The sequence below is a fragment of the Vespa crabro genome, chromosome 9, assembly GCF_910589235.1.
Source record: "Vespa crabro chromosome 9, iyVesCrab1.2, whole genome shotgun sequence".
In the NCBI taxonomy this organism is placed as follows: domain Eukaryota; kingdom Metazoa; phylum Arthropoda; class Insecta; order Hymenoptera; family Vespidae; genus Vespa; species Vespa crabro.
Genome location: NC_060963.1, coordinates 4,906,553 through 4,925,405, shown reverse-complemented (window position 1 = coordinate 4,925,405; position 18,853 = coordinate 4,906,553). Strand labels below are relative to the sequence as shown.

The following is an 18,853-nucleotide window of genomic DNA, read 5'->3' as shown; positions in this document are numbered from 1 at the left end:
TATACTTTTTCCTCAAAAATTATCCTTTTAAATATTTTAATCTTATATATACACACGCACACACACATATGCATTCACGCACTCACGCACTCACGCACGCACTCATACACAAAGAGATGATGTGATATATTCTATTTATATTTTTTTATCAAATTATAAAATAAAGCTTTAATCGATAAAACTCTTGTTCATGAATTATTCTATTAATTTCAAGGTTTATCTAATCAAATAATTGAAACGATTAATTTTGGAATACCCTGTTTGTATATATATATATATATATATATATATATATATATATATAATTTCGAAAGAAAAAAGAAAAGGTCGTTAGACGTGAAAAAGGAAAGAGAAATATAGATAAGAGAAAAGATATAAGTATAGTCGTTAGATACTAGCTAGATACTTGCTATATCACAAGTACTACGTTCAACTAACGTGTTTCCTCTTCCTGTACCAGACATAAGAGGAACGCTTGAGTGGATTGAACGAAAAACTTTCTCTTGTGGTTCTACTACGGTTCGTTTTCGTTGTGCACTCTTTGCGCGCTCTCGTCACGAAAAGGGACATCGTGCATGAACTCTGAATGAGGTCGGTACATGTGTGTGTGTGTGTGTATATATATATATATATATATATATATATATATATATATATATATATATATATATATATACACAAATACAGAGAAACTACGCACGCACATATATATATACCTACACGTCTGTTTTTGAAAAAGCTGTTCTCTGCCAATGAGGTAGACACGTTGAAGGATCGTGCTTAGTACTGTCGATAAAACTCATAGAACAAATTTGCTGAAGTAAGCTTCGATATCATCCTCCCTTTTTATTGCCGTATGATCTTTCTCCTCTCCTAGAACAAAAAAATAAATAAATAAAATAAAATAAAATAAAATAAATAATAATAGCAATAATAAAAATTATATTATTATGAATACGTTCGATATTGGAAATTTTAATAATCGCCCATTCGATTTGTTTGATTTCTCATGGAATTTCTCTCAGTCAAACAAGCATCCTTTATAAAAATATTTTTACCTTTATATAGATCGAGAATCATTATAGTTATTCGAATACTAATGACGAATAACGAAAAGTAATTTCTTTTGGAAACAATGAAATTTAATGAGTAAAAGGTGCAAAGAGAGTACTCGTGCCTTCTTCTCGATGAAAATATAAAAGAGTTTTATGCTGATACGTTATAGCTATAACGTATATTAAAAAAAGAGATAGAGATAGAGATAGAATTAGAGAGAGTGAGAGAGAGAGAGAGAGAGAGAGAGGCACGAAAATATTTTATGATTATTCGAGAAATTTATGTCGACGCTTTGCCGGTTCGTTTCGTTCGAAATGTCCGAAGATCGTTCTCCTTCGTGATTTCAGATTCAGCAAAATAGATGAAGTTTAAGAATAGGTATTTCTTTCATTCGATATCAGATACAATATCAATTCACGATGTTATAAAAACAACATTACCCCACGTTATCTATCGAAAAAGAAATAATTTTGTAAGAATATGGTCAAAATGAAAATGTAACAGGAATATTTATAAGATATCTTAAATGAGATGTTCACGTTATTATCGACGATTAATAAATTTGATTATGAAATAAATTATCATAATTTTCTACGATTCTATATCTTCTTTGTATGCTTTTTCCTTTTTTTTTTTTTCTTTATATATATATATATATATAAAATACGAAGGAAATTACTTGCACGTTCTGATACCATCTTATAATAAATACAATACCATACAGTGAATTATTGTAAATATTAAAAAAGAGATCTTTAAAAAAGACATTGTTATAAATTGAGGGAATACTTATCGCCATATAATAACCAATAACATTGAACGTGTCAACGTAATGATAAACGACGATAGATCCTCTAAGAATCGACAAAATAAATCTCATCTTTTAACAATTGATTTCGTTAAAACGATTAATCATATGAAAAAAGTCGATCGATTTAAAAAGTACCATGATAAATTTTATCGTAAAAAGAGAGAGAGAGAGAGAGAGAGAGAGAGAGAGAGACGAAAGAGAAGGAAAAAAAAAGAAAAGAAGAAGAAAAAGAAGACGAAGATAAAGAAGACGAAGAAGAGAAGAAAGAAAAGGACATTCGATCGATGTAGTGCAAAGGTCCGTGTATCACCGACCGAACGTTAACCCGCTCGAACGATAGTACGGCGTCGTCGTCGTAGTCGTCGTCGTCGTCGTTGTTGGTTGCTGCGTCGGCGCATTCGAGCGTCGCGACGCGGTCCGTGTCCGCGCGAGGGCGTCGCGACGTAACGAACGAACGAACGTAGGAAGGAACGAACCAACGAACGAGCGTACGAGAGAGCGTGCGAGCGAGTGAGCGAGCTAGCAAGCAAGTCGATGGGGAGTGAGAGAGGGAGAAGGGGGGAGAGAGAAAGAGGGAGAGAGGGCAGAGAAAGAAAAAGAGAGAGAGGGAGAGAGAGAGAGAGAGAGAGAGAGATGGGAGCACGTTTCTACCCTCCGACGCTTTAGTCTGTCGTGGTGTGTCTCGTCGGCCGGCTCGTGCGATACCACGCGCGAACGCTCTCTTTTTCTCTCCCCCTCTCTCGCTCTCTCTCTCTCTCTCTCTCTTTCTTTCTCTCTCTCTCTCTCTCTCTCTCTCTCTTTCTCTCTCCCTCTCGTTCGCTCGCACGCTCGCTTCTCATTTCGTTTTTCGTCGTCGTCGAACCAACGAGAAATTTTTTTTCTCCCGACCCGATCGCGAAAGGAATACACATTGATAAAATATTCGATTATTAAGGGCGTCGTATTATTAAGTACGCGCTACGATCTGTTTATTATTATTTGCTTTTTTTTATATATATATATATACACATATATACAAACAAATAAATAGAGAAATAAATAAACGAATAAGAAAAAAAAAAAAATATATATATATATATATATTATATACGTACAGAATTTATAAGAGGAGAGAGGGATTGATAAAAAAGGAAAAGCGGGAAAAAAGAAGAAGAAAAAGATAAAGATAAAGATAAAGAAAAAGAAAAAAGAGCAGGAGGAGGAGGAAAAGGAGAAGAAGGAGAAGAAGAAGAAGAGAGGAGAGGAAGCGGAGAGTGCGTAGGTAGTTTTAGGTGTAGTCCGTAGTAATTAGTAGTAGTAGTTTGTAGTAATCGGGGAGTACGCGGGGCGGTAGGGCGGTTGGGCGCGCGCGCGCGCGCGCAACCCCCGAAAGAAAGGAAAAGTTCGCGCGCCAACGCATACGTCGTCATCAAAGTTACCCTCGTGCTCGTCGTCTTCGCTTGCGGACTCGTCGTCGTCGTCGTCGTCGTCTACGTCGTTCGTTTACGTCGTCGTCATCTACGTCGTCGTCGTCGCCTACGTTGTTGTTGTTGTTGTTTTGTTGTTACTGTCTGAAAATAAAGGAAAATAAAAAATAGAAGAAAGAAAGAAAGAAAGAAAGAAAGGAAAGAAAGAAGGAAGGATATAAAGAAATATAAGCTGCAAGAAAGAGAAGAAAACGTAAACGGCGGTGGTGGTTAAAAGCGATCAAACAAGGGAGGTTAAACGCGCGCGTACTCGTATATAGTCGTGTGAACGAGGAGGAAGAAGTGTTGGAGGGGATTGGTGGACGTGTTGGTAAAGAAGGAGAAAGAGTAAGGAGGAAGAAGACGAAGAAGAAGAAGGAAGAGGAAGAGGAGTAGGAGGAGGAAGAGTAGGGGTGAACGGACGAAGTGTAGTTGCCGCAGGTCAGGGAAGAAAATTTCGTCGGACGATAAAAGATCTTACGAAGAAACGAAGGAAAGAGGAAAAGTAGGAAATAGTGTAGGAGCTAAGAGGGAGGGTAGAAGTGGTGAAGGTGTTGGAAAAGGGATTAAAGGGTGGTCAGAAAAAAAAAAAAGAAAAGAAAAGAAAAGGACGAAAAGAAGAAGAAGGAGAAGAGGAAGGTGAAGAGGAAGGAGGAAGAGAAGAAAGACGAGAAGGAGAAAGAGATACGGAGAAGGGGAATGCTTGGCAAGAAAAATAGTTTAGCCGATGGACGAGCTTCGCAGTAGTCGTCGTCGTCGTCGTGGCTGCACGCTACCGTCTCGTTACGGAGGGACGCTGAGGTAAGAGTTCAACGAACGCCGACAATGCTCATGCTCGACGGACTCGCGGCTAGCGCGTGCTTCGACGACATGCAGGTAGAGAAAAGCAAGAGCGGGAAGAAGAGGGCATGAAAAAACAGAGAGAGAGAGAGAGAGAGAGAGAGAGAGAGAGAGGGAAAGAGAGGTAGATAGGAAAAGGCCTTCGGTTCCTGGGTGAACGTCCTCTCGTTTGCGAACTTCGTTTTCGTTTCTCTCTCTCTCTCTCTCTCTCTCTCTCTCTTTCTTTTTCTCACCTCTCTTTTAGTCTTTTCTTCTCGTTCGATGCTTTCGATATCGCGCGTGAAAGCTCGTCGAAGCTCGATAAGAAAGAAAGACGAAAGATAAAAAAAAAAAAAAAAAAAAGAAAAATTACGAATAAGAAAAATCAATGATCATGGGAAAAAAAAATGTGAATGAAACACCTTTGTGTTAAAATTACGATGTGATTTAGAAGGGTTAAATAGATCGAAAGAGTAATACGTCAAAATTTTTCCACCAATTATAGGACACGTGTGTTGGGTGCTGTTATTTTTTTCTCTCTATCTCTCTCTCTCTCTCGCTCTCTCTTTGTTTTTCTATCTCCTAATAAAGTGACGATGAAAAAAAAAAGCAAAAAAAAAAAAAAAGGAAAAAAAAACATAGAAAAAAAGAAAAAACGAAAGGGAAAGAAAGAAAAAAGAAATAGCGACAACTATGTTTATTATACTCGTCTATGCATCGAGAATGTGACTCTCGTGTGCCGTCGGCTTTCGAGTCGATAAGAGCGTAGACCATACGATCGAACGTTTGAATCTCCGACATAGCCTTTTCTCTATATAACCGAGATTCAAACAGCATTTTTTCTATGCTAATAGAAAAGAAAAGTAACACATATATCCGGTTCGATTATACAATCGTCAAACTATGCAAAGTTTACCTAATATCGATGAGAGGAATTCTCTATCTTCTTTCCTCCCTTTAACGAACTCTCTCTCTCTCTCTCTTTCTCTCTCTCGTCTCGTATTCTCTTTCATTAATTTTTAAGCAATGTTATTTCTATAAACTTTGCTGTTCCTTTTCCTTTTTTCCCTTTCTTCTTTTCTTTTTCCTTCCAGCTAACTAAAAGCGAGAACTTATCGTGTACCAACGGCAAATGTAAAGACGTCTAACCTTGACGTTTATATAAACGTTCCATCCCTCCCCCCTCCTTCGTGCATTCCTTGCCTCCTCCTATCGATCGTTCATTTTTACATTATCATCTAAGCGAAACGTATCAACGCGAGTAATATACCATATACACACATGTAAAAACATTTTGTGTCCTTTAATAAATGTTCATCTTCAAAATGACATTTACGTTCGGTTTTTTTTTTCTCTTCTTTTTTTTATTAGATACGTACGTACGCGTATATATCTATGTATGGTATCGCGAATAGAAAATACGACAGGAAAGGAATGATCAAACCAGGAAGGATATTTAAAAGCGATCTCTCTCTTTCTTTCTCTCTCTCTCTCTCTCGTGACACCTTTTCTTTCGTGACACCTTTTCTTTTTTTTCTTTTATCTCCCCAAGTTTTTCCTTGACTTTTTCCGCTTATATAAACATACATTTAAGTAAACGTATAACATGGGAGGAAAACTAGACCGCTTATCTCGCGACCGAACAAAATTACCGATCGATCGATCATCGTTAACCGTTTGCTCCTAAATGCAGCTATGCTTTCGTCATCATTCGTCGTTTGCATTCACGCACCGTCAGAGTTAGTATTTCCTCCTAGTTCCTGTAAAGCGAATATCGACGAGTTAATTACGGACTACTGCGAAACATCCGTTCGTTTCCTCTGACTCGCAAAACTGATTGTACACGTTCTTCGAAACGAAGTAACTTTACTTGTTTGTTTATTTGTTTGTTTGTTTGTTTGTTTGTTTGCTGGTTTCTTTATTCGTTCGTTAGCTCATTCATTCATTTTATTTATTTATTTATTAATTTATTTATTACTTTATTTCTATCTTTTATTTTTCTTTCAATTAAATTTCGTAATGCACGTTATTCGTTTTAAATCAAATTACCCGTTTCAAATTTCGTTTCAAATGAACAGCTGATCGTTTATTGACAGTCTATCATTGCCCATACGTATCCAACCGAATCACGCGAAGTTTCGAGATAAGGACTCAATAATGAAACGTTTCTCGAGATAAAGTGTTAGTTAGTTAGAAAGAAAGAAAGAGAGAGAGAGAGAGAAAGCAAAAGAAATAAAAAAAAATGAAGAAGAAGAAAAGAGAAAGGGAAAAGTAGAAAGACAGATAAGTAAAACGAATGAGGTTTCTACCCTTACCGAAATGACGCTCCCCTATCGAAGGGTGTCTCTTTGCTAGCCAGGAGACAAATGGAAGGGATTTAAGGAGCGACTATAAAAAAAAAAAAAAAAAAAAAAAAAAAAAATCTCCAGGTAATATACGCAACCACGAGTAAGAAAACAGATTGAAAATTTAGTCGAAATAAAAGATCGTTCGTGACGGTCTCGTTCGTTCGTCTTTTTAATTTAACACGTAGAATGTCGTTATGGCCCACACACATCGTACTTTTCATTCAGGAAACGTAATTATTTTATGTAAAACGAAACGTGAATGTAAAATGATCGCTCTCATAATATCGTCAACCAATGAATAATTATCATTTATAATGCAACTTTCATTATAATAATTATATGTTTTGTATTTACGAAGAATACTAAATGAATTATATTATTACACCTATCTCTCTGTACACTAATGATTTCTTTTTCTTTTTTTTTTTTTTTTTTCTTGTATAAATATCATGATTCACCAAGTTTTTCTTCTTTCCTTATCCTTTCTTATTTTTCTTTATTTATTTATTTCTTGTTTTTCTTTATGAACGTTTACAATGAATGCAATAATCGTGGGTCATCCATGCTTAGGAGACTTGACCGATAAATAAAAAAAAAAAAAAGAAAAAAAAAAAAGAAAAGAAAAGAAAAGAAAAGAAAAAAAAAAAAGAAAGTCACGTTGAAAATAACCCGGCACATCCAACGCATTAAAGGAAAAAGCGTGGAGCTCGTTATACGCCCCGAGACAAGAACTCATGTTCGATGCACCCGCGTCGATGAACCGGAGAGACAGACTAAAAAAAAAAAAAAAAAGAAAAAAGAAAAATAATAGAGACGAAAGGAGAGAGAGTGAGAGAGTGAGAGAGAGAAAAAGAGAATAAAAGCTTGCTAGTGCTAGACGAGACGAGGCACTGACCGATATTTGAGAGAAAACTGCTTCGAAAGAAGTCTCCGACTTCGACTTGTGTTCCTCTTTTCACGTTACAGCCATCCGAATCCGTCGAAAAAGAGAAAAGGAAAGAGAGAAAAAAAAAAAGCAAATAAGCAGAAAAGGAGGAAAAGACATTCTTTTGGCTTCTCTTGTCTTCCCCTTTCATTTCGCGTATTTCTTCTTCCTAGAAAACTTTCTTCTACCTTCTCACGAATTCTCGTTTTCTCAACATCTGCCATTTCCACGAACTTATTTCCTTTTTCTGTTTCCCTTCTCTTATATACCCCCTATGCATTTTTATTTCACAATACTATACTCTATTCCATCACCATGTAAGTAAGTACTTAAATATATCTTTCTCCATAGAATTGACTCCCTCGCGAACACATATCTACTTAAAATTACAACTATCATTTCTTATATAATATACATATGTACGTTAGTTCATCTAACAAGATAATATATATATATATATATATATATATATATATATATATATATATATATACATATACATGTATACATATACATATATCTTTCAACCTTTAATCCCTTATCTTCTATCTCGTTCAACCACTTTGCACCCGTTACCCTTTGTCCTATTTCCTTGGACCCTCTTTTGCCAGTCTCTCGGCTGCGCAAAATTGAATTTCGCGGGAGATATACGAAAAGAGAAGAGAAGAGATGAAAAGAAAGAAGAAGAGAGAAAGAGGACATTGTCGCAAATAAAACGTATATGCTCCCTCTCTCTCTCTCTCTCTCTCTCTCTCTCTCTCTCTCTCTCTCTCTCTCTCTCTCTCTCTATCGCGCGCGTATCAAAAGCAACGACGATGAGAGACTGAAAAAGAAAAAAAAAAAAAAAGAGAGAGAGAGAGAGAGAGAGACAGCTCGGTCGATTTATTTTTACCGTTGGTGGAACCGGCATTGCACCAAAAGAGTTTTTTGTTCCCCCGTGAAAAGTGCGGCGTGAGGAAAGGGATAGAAAAAGTGGCGTTGCTTCTGCATCCCGCGGTCGTTCTAAATGAGCATAAAAGAAAAAAGAATAAAAAAAAATCTTTTTTAATTAAAAAAAAAAAAAAAAAAAAAAAAAAAAAAAGAGAAAGAAAAAAAGAAATGGAAAAAAAAGGGAGAAAATTCTTTTCGCGCTCGTAAGGCTAGTCGAAAGTGGCTTTGCACTGCTTACACACTCTGGGGAAAAAAAAATTGAACGAGACTATATATATATATATATATATATATATATATATATATATATATATATATATGTGTGCGTGTGTGTGTGTGTGTCATATATATAAAGCAAAAAAAAGAAAAGAAACAAAAAAGTTAGAAAAAAAATATATATATATATGTATATATGTATATATATATATATACATATATACATTAAATGGAGAGAACAAAATATTTCGTCGTCTTTCATCTCCTTTAATTTGTTCATTCATTTTTTCTTTTCATTTTTTTTTTCTTTTTTTTATATTTTCATTTTTATTTTTTACTTCTATATAATTACGTTGTAACTGATTCTTCCTAAGAGCGGGATCGAAAGTTTTTTTTTATTTTTTATGACATTTCGCGAGAGCACGTGGCACAACTTGAGAAAAATTAACGACCGTTTCGAGTCAGAAATAATGCCGTCCGTTTGAAAATTTACGAGCAGTACCATAAATTATTCTGATCGATGCACCGCCACCATTTCCACCGTAGCGATACGCGCGCATACTTGCCCATGTAAATTATGTACCCTCCTCTCCTCCTCTTTCCCTTCCCCTCTCTCTCTTTCTATCTCTCTTTCTATCTCTATCTATCTTTCGCTTTCTCATAAAATCGCTACACAGCGATGGTGGTCTTCTGTAGAATTGACTCGAGAATGCTCGAGTTTCCTGGTTGGTAGCGTGTGTACGGATAATTGGATGTCGAGAGTCGCCGAAGAAATGGAAGAGATTCTGATGTAAATGGGACTGATTTTCCTGTTGCTCTGTTACTATTTTACCACCCTCATACTCCTTCTTCACCCACATTCCAATGTACGTATCGTTTGAATATTATTCCTTGGATTAATGAAACGAGACTTATGTTTCTCTTTTCTTAAACGAAATCGTCGATGGATCGCCGACAATTTGATAGAACTGTTTATAGGTTCTGTCGTTGATTATTAAAGAATTTTAAGAATAGACACGATTGGATAAATTACGAAAAAATGCGTGCGAATTTATCAATTAAACATTTCTTTTTGTTTTTTTTTTTTTTTCTCGTAGCTGAGAATTAAATTATCCATGAAGAATTCTCTATTCATTTAGAATATAATTTTTTTTTAATAAACACCCTTCTACTCTCAAGATACAAGAGAAATAATGCTTTTTATTTTCTTCTATTTATTCGAACGAGTTTATTCTTCCTTTTTCTTTCTTTCTTTCTTTTTTTCATTTTTTTTTCTTTTCTTTTTTTTTTTTTAAACACTTCGCCGATATTTCAAATAAATGTTTAATCATTACTTGTAATATAACCATACGTAATATAATTGACGGCATTCTCGACACTTGATTATTTATATCGATTAAAATATTCATGTATTTATATCGATCTAAATATATTTTATGATATAATGATCGTTTACATAATTTAATGAAATACTTGGCAATTAATTTAATGAAGACATTGAAGAAATAAATAGAATTGCGTAGGAAATAAAAAAAAAGAAAAAAAAAAAAAAAATTCTCCTTTTTGTACTTGCTCGTTATTTTCTTTTGGTTCCCCATCAAATTTCTTTTTTTTCTTTTCTTTTCTTTTCTTCTAATTCTTTTCAAAATTGCCTATTTAATCGAATCATTATTAAAGTTCAATCAGAGAGAATCAAAAAAAATAAAAGATAGACCATACAAGTTAATTTAGATTTCGAGAAATAAATGTCAATAAATGACTATAAAACCGTCCTTTAATGTTTAAAGATACTCGAACGAATTCAATCACGATTACTTTCTTCACGCTTTACTTCGTTAAACAAATCGATAAATCTTTAACGAATTTATAAATAAGTAAAATGGAATCGTAAAATGAAGTGCTATTTTCACGACATTTTCAAAGTACATCGTTTCAATAATGATTATAAGATGGCAACAGGTATCACGCACACGTTTGCATTCACACATACACATATACACATACACACATGCATAAATATATTTAAGCTATTTCTGAAAGTACAAAGAACTTCTTGCCCGTTTTATATTCATCCACTAGATGACGGTCAAAGAATTTCTCTTTTCAAGGTTCCTTGACAAAGTTCCACGTCGCGTTGGTTGGTTGGAACGCAACGATGTGGAAATTAATGTTTACGTATAGCTAACATCGACTCGTTGTCATTTTTATTATCTCTCCTTTTTTTCAACGCCGTTTCATAAACTAATTTTCTTCCAAATCTTGCCTCGAGAACTTCTTCACCATTGACACTGTAAGAAAAGAAAAATAAAACAATAGTAAAATAAATTTTGCTATAGACATTATTACATTAACACGTTCCGTGCCAAGCCATTTTTGTCTGACTTGTTGTTCAGACCATATGATATTTTGACTAAAGAAAAAAAATTACCGCGTGTACCACCGGTGGTACACATGGCACGGAACGTGTTAAAAGGAACATTAATTAAGATATTTCTGATGTACATTTATCTAAGATTATATTATATCTATTATTTATTACTTTACGATAACTAATACGAATTCACAAATCAAACTATCTTTTGTTAATTATAAATACGAATATAAGATCTTGATTTTATATATATATATATATATATATATATATATATATATATATATATATATATTAACTCTAACAATTGTAGACATTACAAAGTTTCAACAACTTCAATATTGCATTAAGAATGCCACTTAGGCTGTAAGAGAAACCTATAATAAGATCAAGAAACTAGAACAATGTACGGACGAGCGAGGCGTAAAGATACTTAATGTAACCGAATGGACCGAAATATGAGGTTATTGCGTTACGCGTTCTCTCACCTAACCGAGGTAGGGGAATAATAGGAAGTGATGTGTGCGTCGTTCGTTGCCTGTTCGATAACTAGGTGAAAAAAGATCACAACATCCCATCGTAATTTACATCGTTTCTATCTCTAATCTCTCTGTCTCTTTCCGTCTGTCTCTCTCTCTCTCTCTCTCTCTCTCTCTCTCTCTCTCTCTCTCTCTCTCTCTCTGTTTCTCTCTCTTTCTCTCTCTCTCTCTCTGTCTTTCTCTCTCTATCTCTCTTTCATGATTATTGATCGAACTGGACATTCAGGAATATTAAACGCACATAGAATTTCACATAATCTATAAATTAAATTCGATATAATTGATGATCATTTCGTAAGCATTTAATAGAACATAAATTTTTGTTTTATGTTATATATTAAAATCGATCCTTGAAATCATTTTGTGTTTTCAATGCGAAAAACGTTGTTACAATGGGACGATAAGTTTTATCGTTCCAAGAAAAAGGAAAAAAAAAAGAAAAAAAAAAAAAAAAAGAAAGAAAAAGCAAGGAAAAAGAAAAAATATCTCACACGCACACATATCAAACCTATATTTTTCTCGGTAGTACTTCGCCCTTTCTTTCATTCATTATTCACGTCGTGTCGAATCGATCGTTCCTTACTTCGCGTTGAAATACTATGAAAAAAAAAAAAAGAAAAAAAAAAAGACGAATATAAAGCCGGCACCACTTTTTTTCCTCCAACCTGTGCCAATACTCCCGTTGAGGGCGATAAGAAAAGTACGATAATTATGCAATTTATTTTTACTTCGTCAGAAAGTCACCGTTTTAATTTAAGATACTAATTAACTCTTTGTGCATCTCTATATTTAAAACGATTATTAACATGTTTCTCGCAGCGCATATATATATATATATATATATATATATATATATATATATTATATAAAGAAAAAAGAAAAAAACTTCAGTCGATGAAGGATGAGAAGAAGAAGGAAATAAAAAAGAAAAAAAGAAAGAAAAAAACTTCAGTCGATGAAGGAAGAGAAGAAGAAGGAAATAAAAAAGAAAAAAAAAGGAAAAAGAAAAAGAAATAAAAATAATTCATTAGCATTAATCGAATATAGACCGCACATAAAAGCACCACTAAAAACGACTTCCTCTCAACATCCTAATCCATGAAGCGTACTCATAAAACGCATTTAGAACACTATCTTCAATTCTCCTGGCGCTAAAGCTTATAAATACATCGTAGACTATAAACAAACGTTCGAAATCGAAATGTCAAGTTCAGCTGTATGAAACACAGTGACCTTTCGATCGTATATTTTGTAATATACTCCCACAAATTTTTTTCACATTTTTTTTTTTTCTATTAGTTATAGTACCATCGACGTATAAAAGGATTATTCAGCCATTTATTATTTCCAAAGCTATTTTAAATATGAAGCTATATGTAAAAATTTAACTAATTGTCAAGAGACACGATATATACTTATGTATATGTATGTGAATATATATGAGATTAAAGTAGGAATGGAGTTAACTTTAATGGGACATTTACAAGGATAATACGTATCGACAATCTTTCATGACAATCTATCTTACGACAAAGACGTAAGTTTCGAATGTAAAACGCGTCCCTTTTAAAGGAAAAAAGGTCACGCCTGACGTTAAGTGCAATTGTATACTTATATATCTTTATACTTTATGTAGACACATAAGAAAAAGTTAGATACGAAGAGTTTCGGATAATTTCTAAATTATACTTTACCGGAAAAATAGTTATAATAGTTGTCGTTTTTTTTTTTTTTATCACTTTATCATTATAAAAAAAAAAAAAATAAATAAATAAATAAATAACTAAATAAATAAATATTACATACATATACACACATTCTTTCAACATTTAATATAAAAATATATAAGCTCTTTCAAAACATTTATCATTTTAATTCTCAAATTTTTCTGGGATACTAACATGAAGCACACTATCGTTAAAAATGTCAGAAAGACGAAACGAAATTTTACCGATGCAAATTATTTTATAAAACTTTGATATAAAACAATTCTTCGTATATATATATATATATATATATATATATATATATATATATATATAAAAAAGAGAGAGAGAGAGAGAGAGAGAGAGAGAGAGAGAGAGAGAGAAAAGAAAAATAATTTCAAAATTATTCAAAGAGTTTTGCACAGATTTACACATACGCGTAAACGATACGATGAATATATGCATATATATAGATACACATTTACTTCTATCCGATGAAACGCAAAAAACAATGTATAGATTCTCGTTATATAGTTACGATATAAATCGAATGATAGTCGCATATATATGTATATATATATAGTCGAATTTTAAATGGGTTTCTTCGTTTTTTTTTTTTTTTTTTAACACGATAGCGTGATACGACTCTGTGCGGTTTAGTTTGGCGCTGGTTGATGCAGAACGCGCGCTTTACCGCATCGCTTCGTTAACAGGAAACACGACTACTACCCACTGAATCGTTTCTGCTAATGCATACTTGTCGACGAGTTACTGCAGTTTAGTTACACGTTTGACAATGTCATATAGATCATACAGAAATTGTATCCCACGATGGCTTTCCCCATTAAATTTATTTCCATTTATAATAATAATAATAATAATAATAATAATAATAATAATAATAATAATAATAATAATAATAATAATAATAATAATAATAATAATAATAACATAACGATAATTTTCAATCGTTCGTTTATTATTCTTTCGAATTTTTGTTCGACCTCGAAAAACATTTATTATTATTATTAAAATCTTTATATGACGAAGCGTCTGATTTTTTTTTCTTTTTTTTTTTTTTCTTTGTCTTTTTCCGACAAGAGAACGGCGAAAGAAAAATTTTTCATGGAAAGAGACAAAGAAAAAGAAAAAGAAGAAAAAACAAAAGAAAGAGAAAGGAGAAAAAGAAAAAAGATCGATAAAATGAAAAATCTATTAGGCGCATATGATGTAATAAAATTCCGTTTAGAAGGACGGTTCTCGACTGACACCGTAACGTAAGAATGTCGTGCGATATCGGGCCATATCGGAAACGGTATACGGTCACATAGACCATCCATTTTATATCCGATCGATTGGATTATGTCCCAAGGTTTGATCGAGCGTGCTCACTTTAGTCCGGCTTTTTCTTTTTTTTTTTTTTTTCTTATATTTTTTTTCCTTTTCTCTTTCCTTTTTTTTTTACATATTTTTTCATCTTTCTTAAGATGGATAATACAGAAAAAGAAATATCGTTTACTCTACGAGTTGCGGACACAAACGTTGATATTTTATCGATAAAAATAAAAACAAAAGAAGAAGAAGAAGAAAAAAAAAGAAGACTTTATTTAGTATCTCTCTCTCTCTCTCTCTCTCTCTCTCTCTCTCTCTCTCTCTCTCTCTCTCTCTCTCTCTTTTTTTATTTCTTTTTGTCTCCCGCATTGTCTCTCTGTGGGTATATACGTATTTGACAAAAGAATAGGCATGGGAAAATGCATTGCTATATATCGTCGTCTTAATCTTGAAAATCACGTTCGAATTTGATGACGTCATTCGGCACGTGCCACTTTGCATAAACCCGAGTTCCTTACGAAAGTATATAAACATATAAGCAACGATCCGATTAAATCTCTTCGTCAAATATATATATATATATATATATATATATATATATATGACTGTATGTATGTATATGTACACATATTATATATATGTCTGTATGTACATATATATATATATTTACCGAATAGGAGAATTTCGATCGATGATCAAGCTACGATCCTCCTACATCGTCGAGTATACGTTTCTTCAACGCCTTTGGCCTCACGAGTGCCACCGTCTCGATATGCCTAACGTAAATAAACGAAAAAGAGTATGCTGAGGTGATTTTTCTTGGCTCCTTGCCGAATCACCAATCTCGTATCCGTTGACGAGATAAAAGCAAGAAGCAACGTATGCTTCAGAAATTTTCTTTCGTCGTTCAACGACTTACACACAAACTCGTTCGAATCTTTTTACTTACTAGAAAATAATTATTCGAGAAAGAGAAGTAAATGGATTACCATTACTAATACTTTTACTCGTTATCATAATTACATAATTTTTCTTTTTTACAACGATATGATAACATTTATTATGTTAACGTAATCGTATAAATTATACTTTCGATTCGATGATACTCCTTTTTATACGGTGGCTGCATAACGTGCAAAAAAAAAAAAAAAAAAGAAAAAAAAGAAAAAAAAAACAGATGAAAGAAAAAGAAAAAAAAAATGAAAACAGAAATCGTATAAACAAAGTCGTATAAAAATTGACTAACAAACTGTATGAAACTTATATTAAACTAACGTAAAATTACATAATAAAAAAAAATAAATAAATAAATAAAAACAAAAAAAAAACAAAAATGTAATTTAGAATATAGAAATGTAATTCATTCGAAACATTTTATTTGATAAACGCATAAAAGAGAAATTAAAATGTGTTGAGTAAAATGAAAAATTAAAAAAAATACGTATATATATATATATATATATATATATATATTCTTTCAAAAAAAATACATACGATTTTCGTGATATTTTTTGTGAATTAATTAACGTGTGCTTTTGCGAACCGAGTGCGAAAAGAATAAGTGAAACGTATTAAAAAAAAAAAAAAAAAAAAAAAAAAAAAAAAAAAAAAAAAAAAAAATATTACGTAAAAGTATAAAATAAGTTTTGTAATTTCATTGCATTTTTCTAATTTCATCGTACTTTCGTTATACCCTAAATTCTATTTCGAACGAATGATTGATAATTTACAAATCAATTGATAAATTTATCTTTCGAATTGGGTTCGATCGTATCAATTATAAAATATACCTGTTCTAGCAACGCATTATCGAATCAATGTTAATTTAAATATTCAATGATATCACCTAACTTCGTCGTCTAACGACGACTAACTCGATGGTAGAGAAGAAACGTCGATAAAAATACACGCGACTTACATACGTAGCTACGATTTATTTTATTGAAAGTTTTAATTATAATCGTGCATACGTAGTAAGTATGTGTGTACGCGTAAATTATCTACATGACTACTTAAACATTATATTACATTACTTGTCTATAATTAATGTAAACAAATGCAATATAATACCGATGGTATTCAATTTGTTTCGATAGCTTTTCACCCATGATAAGCAATAATTGCAATTATAATTTCAGAAATTGATATTTCAAAAAGGGTCATGAATGAAGAAAGAAAGCTATTTTTCACCACCATTTTTTTTTTCTTTTTTTTTTTAATTGCATTTAAATTGGCTAAATAAAATTTGGAATATAAACGAACGAAACCGCTCTTTTTCGCTTTGTTATCAGTAACAATACCACATAAAAAAAATATTCCTATTCGTATTACCTTTTGAGATCATTGAATAGTTATAAAACACAATTTCAATGCTCGGCCAGTAATTAGAATGACATAAAAAAAAAAAAAAAAAAAAGAAAGAAAGAAAGAAAGAAAGAAAGAAAGAAAGAAAGAAAAAAGACATTCGCACAATAATGGAAATTTCCATTGAAATATTCATAAAAAAATACTTGTCGATAGGTTTCCACCTAATTGACCCATTTATTTAATTGTAATTATCATAACTCACGTTGCGTATACAAACAAACACACACACATACACACACACATATATAATGTTTAAACAAAGTCTCCCGTCATACAATAATTATTACCTTAATGATTCGCAGTAACAAACATCGGATAATCGATGTGCACTCAGAACTTTTAATCTATGACATCGGTGTTCTCGTTGTTTATCACGTACACATTTTTACTTCTGATCAGTATGCAGTAGTACGCGCGCGCGCATATATATATATATATATATATATATATATATATATACATATTGTATATATATGCAAACATTTTTAAATATGTATGTACGTATATAGATACATACATACGTACGTAAATACACACAAATATGAAGTTGGGCGCAATCATGTGCGCTCGGAACTGCTTTGGGGCGCGTGTGTACGTGACCTCATTTGGCTAGCTTATTAAGACCTCGTAATAAGGTCATCTCTCAGCGTGAATACAAGACGTGCTTGAGACGAACTTTCATGATACTTTTTTTTTTCTTCTTCTTCTTCTTTTCCTTCCTTTTGTGTGTTTTCTTTTTCTTTCCTTTTTTTTTCTTTTTTCGTTTTTTTATTGTTTCTCTTTCTCATTCGACACACGAAACAAAACCACGTTTTTCTTCTCTTTTACAACCACTTTATTCACTCCTTCACGAATTCAATTTCACGTTTGCCGTTTATTTGAAAAAATTTCATCTGTCCGAAGAACCTCGCACTAAATCGTAAAAAAAGATCATGTTAAAAATCATTCAAGATGCGTGTTCTCGTTTGCAAATTGTGTACTTATAATTATAACGGTAACGTTGAAGTCTAGACGATTTAAAAAAAAAAAAAAAAAAAAAAAAAAAAAAGAAAAGAAAAAAAAGAGAGAGAAAAAAAAGAAGAAGAAAGAAAATAAAATAAAAAGATGAAGATCCTACAATTATTTTCTTCGTGAATTAAATTTTATCTTATGTCCCTCTTAAGATCTATACATAAAGTACGTATTATCTTTACGCATGCACGAAGCGAAACACAAGTTCATAGTGTGTCGTGTTGCTTATCCAAAACTATGCACTTCAAGTATACGATTCGTTACGTCGAAGTAAATCACAGGAGATACATCAATGTTGCATGCATCCCATATCTGAATTAATGTGCATAACGTATATGTGTAGTTCGTCGTTACGTTTGTTCATTCGTACGTACATGCAACGTACATTAAACATGCCAATTCTAGGTTGCGAATAAATGAAGGCTTGTGATAAAAGAGGGAGATTTAAGGAGACTAGAGATCTCGTATTCTTCATTAAACAAAACATGAGAAAAGAAAAAAAGGAAAAAGAAAGAAGAAAAAAGAAGAAAAATAAAAAAGAACACAAAAAAAAAAGAGGAAGAAGGAAAAGAGATTAAAAGAGATCTTACGTCTTCCTACGAATCCATTCTTCTTTTCTTTACTTTTTCTTCGATCTTATTTATTTATCTTTTTCTTTTTTTTTTCTTTCTCTAGAAAAATATTTCTCTTTCTTCCTTTCCCTCGCCCTTCCCCCGCCCCTTATCGTTTTTTTTGTCCTTTTCTTTTTTACTTCAAAACGAAATCTCTAAAAGAAACATTTTTCGTTATAAAGAAAGTTAGTTGCAACTTGTGTAAATATTAGATACCCTCTGGGATATGAAAATCTAAAATGGATTTCAATCGCATAATGGAATAACGCATTTCGTAGACATTCCCAAGAGAAAAGAGTCGCTGTCATTTTTATGGAAACTGACGTTGATACGCGAGAATAGAGAATAGAGAGAGAGAGAGAGAGA

At 32.5% G+C, this 18,853-nt stretch overlaps 1 protein-coding gene and 2 long non-coding RNA genes across 5 annotated transcripts in view; 1 reads left to right on the top strand and 2 right to left on the bottom strand.

Moving 5' to 3' along the window:
* Window positions 1–2,389, bottom strand: part of LOC124426799 — a 59,355-nt gene extending 56,966 nt beyond the window's left edge. For both annotated transcript variants that reach the window (XR_006942800.1, XR_006942801.1), the window contains exons 1-2: window positions 2,182–2,389; window positions 721–873 (exon numbers count right to left, since the gene is read on the bottom strand). This is a non-coding gene — a long non-coding RNA (uncharacterized LOC124426799). The remainder of the gene's footprint in view (window positions 1–720; window positions 874–2,181) is intronic.
* Window positions 2,390–2,543: 154 nt separating this feature from the next.
* The window catches only part of LOC124426796 (small conductance calcium-activated potassium channel protein), a 185,502-nt gene continuing 169,192 nt past the window's right edge, over window positions 2,544–18,853 (top strand). The window contains exons 1-2 of one of the 2 annotated variants that reach the window (XM_046968913.1): window positions 2,544–2,817; window positions 2,964–4,113. The gene's annotated coding sequence lies outside the window, so the exon portion shown is untranslated. The remainder of the gene's footprint in view (window positions 2,818–2,963; window positions 4,114–18,853) is intronic. The other variant, XM_046968914.1, reaches the window with a different exon arrangement.
* Window positions 10,177–18,853, bottom strand: part of LOC124426798 — a 139,876-nt gene continuing 131,199 nt past the window's right edge. The window contains exon 4 of the long non-coding RNA XR_006942798.1: window positions 10,177–10,838. This is a non-coding gene — a long non-coding RNA (uncharacterized LOC124426798). The remainder of the gene's footprint in view (window positions 10,839–18,853) is intronic.